Here is a 10708-nt window from a genome sequence, read left to right as displayed (position 1 = left end):
TTGTTTGCTTATTTCTTGCATGGAGGAGCATAGTTATGTAGGAGTTGAGTCAAGTGTAGGTTGGAAGAAAAAGCTTCACAAATTGATGCTTTACATTTATTCACTCTCTTTGCCAGTAGGTGGAGCTGCCATGTAAGGTGCTGTCTCTCCCCCCCTCCTCTTTTTCTTTTCTCTCCCCCCACCTCCTCTCCTAATAAGCTGTTTTCTAATATATGTTGGGTACCATAGAGTGAGACTGGGAACAGGAAGCGGAGGCAGAAGCAAAGAGGATTCTGGAAAGGTCTCTGTGTTTTCTTTTCCACTGAGAATGCAGAAATTGTAATTAATTTGCAAACCTTTGCGGGCAGAAATCTGGATAATTTCAGGAGGAGGCATATTATATTATCATATCATTTTTGGATGCTGGGCTTTGCTGTAATTTGTCGTTCTCTTTTCATCAGGTAAGCTGACAAAACATTTCATTATACACATTACAAATCTGATCAGTGTAACCATTTTCACATTTCAAAATCGTATTGCAGCCTCTGTTGCTAATGTAAAGCAAAAGAAAGAATGGGGAATTCAAAGCCATTTTGAATTGACTATCTGTGGTGATAGTGTGATTTTTTTTTAAACAGTAAAACCTGACATCTGGTCTCTTACTATAAATATGACATTGTGTTGCAATGTCTTCTTTACAAAAACTGATTTTTGTATATTTTCTTATAATCAAGGTATATATTTCATTGACTCATCTGGAGTGTTTTATGTCCCCAGCGGAAGTGATATTGATCTTTAGGAAGAAGAATAAAAATATTGGTGCCCAGCATTTAAAAACATCAGGTTGTCAAATTCTAGAGATCCAGGGATATAGACAGTATGCAAGTAATTTATACTCAGCTTAGACAGGTGATGTTTTAAGAAGCCTAATGTAATTTCCTAGGTTTTAAAAGGTGTTTAAGGAAATGTTGTTCTGTACAATTATTTTTCTTGGAATACAGGTTGTATGAGTGTTTATATGGGAGGAGGAGTTTACCAACAGTTAATAAAGCAGAGGCCACATTATTCATGATATAGCAGACATTATACGGTGTATAACATTAATTCCTTTTCTTAGTATATACTTCTTAAAAGGACTATTAAGAAAGCAATCACAAGAGTTTTTATGTCCCTTCTGTGTTACTACTCCCCATTAAGCTGCTTAAATTCAATATTATAATTAATAATTCTAGAAGTGAGCCACTAAGGGTAAATGGAGAAAAATATCTCTTAGCAATCACTTTGATAAATGGGATTATTTTTAAATAGCATTTCTACAAATATCTGTGTATAACAATATTATGATGTTCTTTCATTTGGAAATTATTTTCAAAGACAAGCTGTAGAAATCAATAAAACACAGAATTATAAGGAACACTGCTTACAAAACAGGGTCTCACCTTGTATTCCTTGTATACAATAGCACTTTTAGGTTGGTATGTAAAGTACGACTGGATCCCAGATATTGGATAGAGCAGTTTCTGAGGCCTGTGCTTGAAGCAAGTGAGGATATGGAAGAACAAAGTGTTTGTTTTCACAGTGCCTAGCTCAGTATGGCTGAAGCATCTATGTGTTAACACAATTTAAATAAATAAATACATGATTTAAAGTATTTAACATGTTTGTGGTTTCTTGTTTGGGTTTGTCAAGGAGAGGATTTAAGAAATCACTTCTTGACACTGACAATCTAGTTAACTGTTGCCCTTTCTCAAAATCTCCATTTTTGAGAAAAGATTGTCCAAAGAAGGTTGTGGAGGAGCCGTGACGATATCTGGAGTTATCTGCTCTCTCTGTCCCCAGTCACTTTGGTTTTCAGGTTTGGGTTTGGGTATGTTATAGAAAATGTGCTTATATTGTTAGTTCATGATTTCTTCCTTTTGATCGTCAAAATTATATGTCCATATTGATTCTCTTAGATCTAACAATTAGATTCAATATTGTTGTCCATGAAATATTGTTGACATTCTAGTGGTCACTAGCAGGAGAAGATAGAGTCACCAAAATGACTCAGTTCATTTCCTTCCTTTTTTTTTTTTTTTTTTTTTTGCTGTGGGAAATATTGAACAATAAGTCATCTGTCCTCAGGGCTCTGTCTTCTGGCTTTTCAAAGAGTCCCATTCAGTCACTATTACAGTTTAACATTCATTTGGGGGATCAGTGATGAAGCGTGGGTTGCATTTTATCAGTGTACTAATGACATTCTGCTCTATATTTCTATTTCTTCTGGCCCATCTGATGGCACTGTGTGACTTACCCTTTCCCTTAGGGAGAATCATAGAACCATAGGACTGGAAGGGACCTCAAGAGGTCTTCTAGTCCAGTCCCTTCCACTCAAGGCAGGACCAAGCATTATCTAGACCAGCAGTTCTCAACCCATGGCCCAGTTAGCACACAGCTCAGCTGTGTGCTAAAGACCAGCCTGTGTGGTGGGGTCCGGGTTCCTGGCTGACTGGTGTGGTGGGGTCCGGGCTGCTTCAGTTTCAATATAGTACTGACAAGGACCTTTTTGGAGAGGAGTTGCAGCTCTCCCTTAGATTTTGCCTGTTCAAACATACAGTAGTAAAGGGGTGACCAGGTCAAGATTGGACTGACACCTTTCAATTAGAAATCTCTCCAACCCTCTGTTTGTTTGTTTTTTAATACTTTTAATAGACTCTCTAATCTATTCTGCCTGAATGCCTCCAAGAAATCAACTTGATCTTCCGATAGAAGTTGGAAAAGATAGTGAATTCAGACCTCGGAATGGATGGTTTGTAGGTACACAGCACCATATAGAAATTTTGAAATGGAATATTTATATCTATTTGTGAGGTAAACAAAGCTTTGGGTTTCCCCCCTCAAATGTTAGTTATGGTATTCAGCTGGGAGAATATCTGCTACAAGTTTTCCTGGTTTTTTAAAAATATTTCTTGATTCCCAATGACCGTTGAAGTCTAAATAAAGTCCATTCATCTTGTGCTATGTGGAGTTTGCTCTCTGCATGTCTTGTACTGAGTAGTTGCTGGAGTTTAGTTGGGATAGGAAAACAGAAGTATTCCAAATCTATGGTTCTTAATGTTTCAGATAATTTTGAGTTTAGATTATTATTTTTGTAAGAAACATAAGCAATACTTTTTCCTGTCAGATCAGTTTTTAGTGCTTCCCTTAGACCAACCTGTAAAGGAGCTGATGGAATATTGATTTTCAAATAGAGGGTTTTTATTTTTTTTTTAAAGGAGAGTAAAAATTGTGAATCATGCATTCAATTATCATCTCTCAGTGTTCTGTGGTGGCTCATGTTGCAACAAGGCAATGGATACCGGAGCATTATCAGATATTACTCTTGTCTTCACATCTAATGCTGCATGTATCAGAATATAAAGAGATTAGAAAATAATCAAATGCAGAGTATGTGGAGGGTGTGGTTGAGAAGACTGAGCAGTCTTTCCTTAAAGAATTTACTAATCTCCTAATGTTATGTAATCTTCAATTGTAAAGAGAGAATTTAATCTGGGGGGTGAGTCCCACAGAGTAACTGTACCTGTTTTATCTAAAAATAGAGTTGAGTATTATGTAGCAGTGCCCAGCTAACACTTTGGGACCTCTCTCCCTCTCCATTAGTTGTACAGTTAGTTTGTAACTGAAGTCAGAATGCTACTTGTTTGAGCCATAGACATTGCTCAACACCAGTGTGGAATTAACTTTCACAAAGAGTATATGACCATCTTCAATTTTTTCCGTGTCTAAAAGTTGAACTCAGAGAGTCAGCTCCTGACCCATGCTGTGGTCTCTTTTGCAATGCTCTGGGAACACAAAGGGGATGCAAAGGTGCTTGAACGTGACTGGGGAGAACTGGCTGGGGTGCATTCTGGTGATCCACAACTTGCATAGTAGTCTATTGGCAGCCTTTACAAACTGGCTTAATTTTGAACTGTCTTATGTCTACTCTAAGGGTATGTCTACACTGGGGCTGGAAGGTGTCATCTCCAGCTCACACAGACATACCAGCACTAGCTCGGATTGAGTTAGCACACTAAAAATAGCAATGTAGCTTCAGTGATACAAACAGCAGGAAGTCTTAGACTGGATTGTACTTGGAGTAGTTCGTCCCTCCAGCCACATATGCCACTGTCCCTACACTTCTATTTTTAATGTGCTTGCTCAATCAGAGCTAGCATGAGGATGTCTGCTTGAACTGGAAATTGCACCTTCCACCTCCAGCGTACACATACCCTCAATTACATAATGGCTGAAGTCGCCCTAGGAAGCCTTGGGATAATGCAGAGGTGAGGCACCGCCATCTCTGCCCACACCTTGTCTGCACTGAGCAGAGTTCTAGCACAGTTGAGGATCTGACCCTAAACTTTTGGGGACATAATATTGATACCCCTAGAATTGTCAGAGACCCCAACCTGTCTCTTCCTTGCCGGAGAAAGGCTGAAGTCTGAAAGAGTGGAATCCACAAGAGGCATAGCTGGGGTAGGACTCCTCAAGGGGGATGCTTATCCAGGCCATTGTTCCATTGCCTATAGCAATCACTGTTGGGTACTTAATCACAATTAGCTGTCATGTTGCTGGTTTGTTTTGGTCCACACTTACAGCGAAGTCCTGGTCAGCATCACTTCAGCTAACTCAGTTGTGCACAACCATATTCAAACACAGTAAAACTGTGTAGTGTAGACATGCCCAATGTGGGAGTTTTAACAGGTTGTCTTGAGGACTAAGGAAAACAGATTAAAATCTTGCAAAGTATAAAAATAAGAAATAAAGAAAAACCACAGCAGAACATTATTTTAAATGTACTTCCAATTAGCTGCATTACAGAGAAACAAGATGCTTAATTCAGCAGCTACCTGAGATTAACTATTAAATGCAATTCTGCAATGAAAATTACTTTGAAGTGATCCAGCCCCCATTAAAGTTTCAGTCTGTTCTCTGCAGGACAAAGGGCTCACCATACTCTCAACAAGCTTTATTTTTTGCAGTGACCCATTATTGCAATGTTAAGTGTTAATGGATACAGTGCAGTAGGCTGAAGTTAAAGCCAATGCAGATGTTAGGTTTAATAACTTGTTAATTGGGTAGCAGGTAACTATAAATAGGGAGCGCAGTGGATGTGCCAGGGGGTTAAGTGTGGAGGAAGATACCATGTGACTGCTTTGCACTCTAACTCAAAATAAAGATTTGCTGAACTTTACTCAGCTTTACTGTAATCTTTGTTACAATTGTTCACCTTCCACTGGTTGCAGGTGGAACTCCTCTATTTTTAGCAGCTTGTTTAATGTTTGAATAATTGGCTAATGTGTATAGCATGCTTTGAAAATTGAAAGTGTTCTATAAGTGCTAAGTATTATTAATTATTACTATTTTATTAGCAGTTTATTAGCATAATGTCTCTTCCACAGAATTTTTAACCCTGCAAGAGTCAAGTATCACAATTTTTGCCTACCCAGTCCTGAATTTGACTGTTATATCAGATTTCATCCAGTATGCCACTTTGAGGCTATCGGCTAGATTCACCCCAGGGGTAAAGGGATGGGAAAACTGCACCCCAGGGCAGCTGAACTCCAATGCAGATTTGTGTTGGTGGATGGCAGGTGGTGATAGGAAAGCCACTCTCCCCTTGGTGAAGATTGTGCTGGGGGAAGGCAGCTCTAAAGTTTGTCCTGTGGAGCTTTGCCAGTACTGACTCCTCAGAAAATGCACTGTCTCTGTGAATTGACTCATCTGACCTGGCATTGAAAATGTTTTGCTGAGTTTCTATTGAACCTGAATGGATTTTGTAATACAGTGCCAAACAAAACAGAACAAGATTAATATCAGTATCAACTACTGTATCTCTGGGGAAATGTAATTCTGAATTAATACTGAATTTAAAATGTCTCCTTCGTGTTTGGTGATCCCATATAATTAAAAATAACAAATAATGACCAAATAAAATACAAAGATGAATTGAAAAGCTTTTAACATGTCAGGAACTTTCCCCTTCCCCCACACACCTTCGTTTTTCTCTTTTTGACCTTCAGTCACCACAGGTTCCTTTTATTATATCTACAAGTTTTATGCCACAGCAGCTCATTTTCATTCTCTCTGTAGTAGTGGGTCCCATTCAGGGGGTGGATTCTGGTATGGACTATTTTGGCAGGAGCATAATCTTTTGAACAAGCTAAGGATTCCCCATCTTCTTCCTCTCTTTCTTCCCGTTAATAAGAACAAGAAAGAAAATAATGACAAAGTCAAAAGAAGTAAGAAAAGAGCCAGAAAGAAATCTTATTCTAAGGAGAAAAACTACTGCACCACAACCTCAGTGGGTGAGGACTGATTTGGATGGTGTAAGTAGACAGTTTAAGCCTAATGACCCATCCTAGATTGACACATTGTTAAAGTTTTCAAGGCCTTAGAACCGGAGGAAGATATATCTAATCCCTGATCAGCTTCTGTGAAGAGGAATCCCCTTGAAATGAGGGAACTTGAGAGGAAACTGACTTTCTCATTCTTTGAGTTCCTTGTGATAGATTGAAAAAATAGGAGACGCACAAAAAGAAAGTCCATTATAAAGGTATGTCTTAGGATGTAAAAGGTGGAAAGGGATCAGGGATACAAAATGTTCCACCACATCTAGAGTGGATCCTTGAATCTGCTCCTGTTTAAAAACAGAAAGTCTTATTTAGGGTGTTGTGGCACCCTAAAATTCTCTAGATAAAAAACCAGAACATTCCTTATAGAGTAAATACAGTTATTCTATGTCCTCTCTTGATGCATGCCCTAGATACTTTAGTACCCCAATGGCTTCAGTTAAAATCATAAACAAAAACCTAACGAGTACCTAGGAATCCAAAACCACACAAAGTTTTATGAGACCCTTCACAAGTTTGAGTCATCTGTGATGTGATATATGAAAAAATCAGTGTTTCATGCTGCTTTTTCATAAGATTCTTCAATCTTAGACTGGAGAAACATATAACTATGTGACTGGAAGGCAGACACCACTCTCCTCTTTTTTACCATACCTTTATCTATTTTGATCTATTCAGATAAACATTGGATACAAACAAAGTGGGACAGTCTTGAAGAAGCTTCAGCTTCAGAGGAGCATTTCTACTCCAGGTCCGTAATCTTTTGAGTTCCACATTCACCTAGAGAAGTGGCCCTTCTGTCCTTACTAGAACAACAGGTTCAGTGCCTACATTTCAAGATCTGCCATTGCCCAGAAACACAAAGGTAAGGCCAAGTCTACCTTCTCAGATCTCAGCAAGGAACAATATTTCTCTTGACCTGCCCAACTACTTTCCATGTTTCCTCTTGTCTGGGGCAAATGATCACCCTTGCTAAGTATCCAGAAGCCTCTGGTTATTAGGTTATTTACTGAAGTTATTTACTATCAGGGGAACTTAGGTAGTTGCTCCAGACATTTAGTACTTGAAGATGTTGGGAGAGCTTTCATTCTGTGTTGGAGTTGTCCCTCTGAACCACTTAGTTATATTGGCCAGGTTCAGGATGGCAAACTTTCCTTTATGCACGTGGTGTCCTATGATCAATAGAACTCACTGATCAGTAGAACTCACTGAAGTCTGTCTCCAGCCTTTTTCAGATTCCTCCACTTCGAAATCTGCCTCAAACACATCTAGTACTTAAGCTTTGACCTCTTTTTAGACCCCTTGAAAATGTATGTTCATTTAATTGGCATCCCTCAAGAAAGAAATTCACCTTTACTACTATCTTATCAATTTCCTGGTTATATTCTTGCTTCTTTCTGGGGACCTACAGGAACAAAGCAAGGATCAACAAAGTCTTTTACAGAATCAAGATACCTGCAAGCTTTCTTCCTATCAGTCTGAGACCACGAAGAGAAGACTTCCTTAGAGACCTATCCCAATCTAATCAGCTACTTTTCCAAGGGTTTTTGTCCAAGCAAGCATCATGAGCAGACAGACTCTTACAGAGCCTGACTGAATCAAAAGAAAGAACGAGGAGTACTTGTGGCACCTTAGAGACTAACACATTTATTTGAGCATAAGCTGAATTACTGAATCAAAGTAATTATAGATGGATGTCTGCAGGAATGGGGATCACATAGCCCAAGTGCTGTGCTTGTCACAGCAAGCTTATCAGAACATAAACTGGTCCCTCTTTAGGCACCATCAGTAACCATTGCTATGGAACAGCCAGTGATGATAAAGTGCTAACTAGAGATCAGGAATTAGCATCTCAAGTCAGAGGTTTGTGTGAATTTTTACTAGTATTTACTGTTTGTTTCAGTAGCATCAGGGGGCCCCATTGTACAAGGAACTCTATGCACTAAGGGCCTGTTTACATGCACATTTAGTTTATAGCAAAGCGGGGTGTAAATCTCAATCACACTAGCATTCTGCACACTAAGCATCTCTGTGGATCCTGCTGCCACGCACTAATAGTTCCCAAGTGCTCTTTAGTCTATTCCCATTTCAAAGTGGGGTAGATCAAAGCGCACTATGTGACTTTTAGTGTGAGGCAGCAGGGTCCATATAGATACATAATGCACAGCAGACTAGTGAGGGGTAGATTTTCACCCCAGCTTTCCATGAACTAAGTGTTCAGGTAGACAAGCCTTAAGAGATGGTCCCTGCTCCAAAGAGCTTACAATCTTAATAGATAAGATGGGTAAAGTGTGGGGAAAACAACTGTAGCCTACAAGCAGAGTGAACAGAACTCTGCAAATAGTTAGTTCTTGTATTATTAGCAGAGTTTTTGTTTGTTTATATTTATTTAATATATATTTAATGTATTATAAAGCAAATGTTGGTCAGGAGGGAAGGCAAGAGGGGATACACTAATAAGAACAAAGGAAGGGAACATTGAGGGAGGGGAGGTAAGTGGGTTAGGGGGAAGAGAAGAATGAGACTGACGAGAAGTAACTGGGAGAGGGAGGACACAAACAAAGTGCCAGTCAGCAAAGGGAAAAGAATATCCAGAATAAAACAGTGAAAACTGTAGGAAAAAAAAGTCTGATGATATCGCCACTGTCCAAAGGTACCTGCAGAAACTGCTTCTGTAGCTTGTCTGCTGGCTGGCTTAAGTCTTTGACCCCACTGCTGGCTTAGCCTAAGGAGTTCCTCCCTTCTTCAAGCCTACATGATGGGGGAGGGATGTGACTGCATGGGGCCCAGTGCCCCTGGGGTTGTGAGTCTTCTCTGCACAGTTCTGGGTCCAAAATGGGTTTGGGGACTGAGGAAGTCCTGACTGTGAATCATCTTACTCCTGTTTCCTCAATGTGGATTCTGTTCTGGGCAGATGCCCAATGGTTACTAATTCAGGCAGTGTATTTGCTGGGGACCCTGAACATTCAGGATGACACACACATCCTTTCAGTGTAGTGGAGACTCAGACATGGTATTATGGAGGCGGATATTGTAGAAGTGGCACCTTGACAATATAGATCCATTTGTCTGTAATACAACTGAACACTGAAGAAACACAAAGTGTTTATTTTGCTATTAGGATGGTCCCAACCCCATTTTTGCCCTCTGATACTGTGTGTTTGACAATATTTCCCTGTCTGTATGATCTTTCATTTATTCAGATTGAATCTCATTTATGATTTCCTGCCCACACTTCCAAACTCTTAAAGTTTCTTTCTTTGTCGTGACTGGGGTTCATAAAATTTAATTAACATGCTTTCACACCTTCTTGCAGATCATTAATGAGGAAATTAAATAAGATCTGACCTAACATCAATCCTCATATCACCCCTCTTAATACCACCTTTTCAGATTTCATACATTTCTATTTGGTATTTTCCTTTGTTTACTACTCTTCAGCCAGTTTTCAAACTTTGTGACACTGTTCATATACAACCCCATTTTAATTAATTTTTCAACTAAGATTTCATGAGACAGTGTCAAATATTTCACTAAAATAAAAATGTCTTATACTTGTTACATTCCCTACATCAATTAATTTGGTAAATCCCATCAAAAAAGCAAATAGTTGTCTGGTGTGACTTGTTAAATAAATACAAATAATAATAAACTTCTAATTCACATACAGCAGTGTTAATTATATATTACTTTTATTGATTATTATTCCATTATTATTGTGTGATTTCCAAAGCAGTTTTGCAAACCAAAATGGGTTGGCTAATTCAAATGAATTCATATAAATACTTTATATGAATTAGTGAAACCACTTTGCATTTTGATATTAACTATTGATGAGTGATTTGTTAAACGATTGGGGGCATGGATCAGATTAGCAAGCAAAGTCACCCATTGTTAATCCATATTTAAATGGAATCTCAGACCAATACAAAATTTGATCACACAAAGCAAAATAATGAAGTCATATGAGAAAACTGTTTAAACTGCACAGTATATAATGGCATTCCTATGTTGCAAAAAATTAGATCCTTTTAGAGAGCTTCTTGGTTTAATAGAGTTGCCAAGAAAACAAACTGCAGTGATGATGTGCAATTTGAGGGAGGAATCATATGCTGGTGATAATAAGCAGTGCTGCGTATTCATGCAATTTCTTCTGTCCCCTAGAAGAAATGAACTATTTTGTACCACACTATTGTAGAAGAGGGATTTCTCTGAACTTGTTAGATTTTTGCAATTACAACCAGGAATGAAAAAAGGCTACTTGACAATGTTTTCTCTCTTATTATGTTCCTAATTTAAGAAGCTGCATGCTCTTCTGATACAGTATACCTAACATTATAATTGAAGCATTTTAA

The 10708-nt window shown here is 38.6% G+C and overlaps 1 protein-coding gene across 1 annotated transcript in view; it reads left to right on the top strand.

The window, feature by feature from the left end:
• The first annotated feature begins 229 nt into the window (after positions 1–229).
• LOC140895597 (sodium channel protein type 2 subunit alpha) overlaps positions 230–10708 on the top strand; it is a 119918-nt gene continuing 109439 nt past the window's right edge. The window contains exon 1 of the mRNA XM_078847952.1: positions 230–440. The gene's annotated coding sequence lies outside the window, so the exon portion shown is untranslated. The remainder of the gene's footprint in view (positions 441–10708) is intronic.

This window comes from Lepidochelys kempii, chromosome 11 (genome assembly GCF_965140285.1).
Source record: "Lepidochelys kempii isolate rLepKem1 chromosome 11, rLepKem1.hap1, whole genome shotgun sequence".
Classification (NCBI taxonomy): domain Eukaryota; kingdom Metazoa; phylum Chordata; order Testudines; family Cheloniidae; genus Lepidochelys; species Lepidochelys kempii.
Note: the sequence above shows the minus strand (reverse complement) of the source record. Positions and strands in the feature narration are given on the sequence as shown.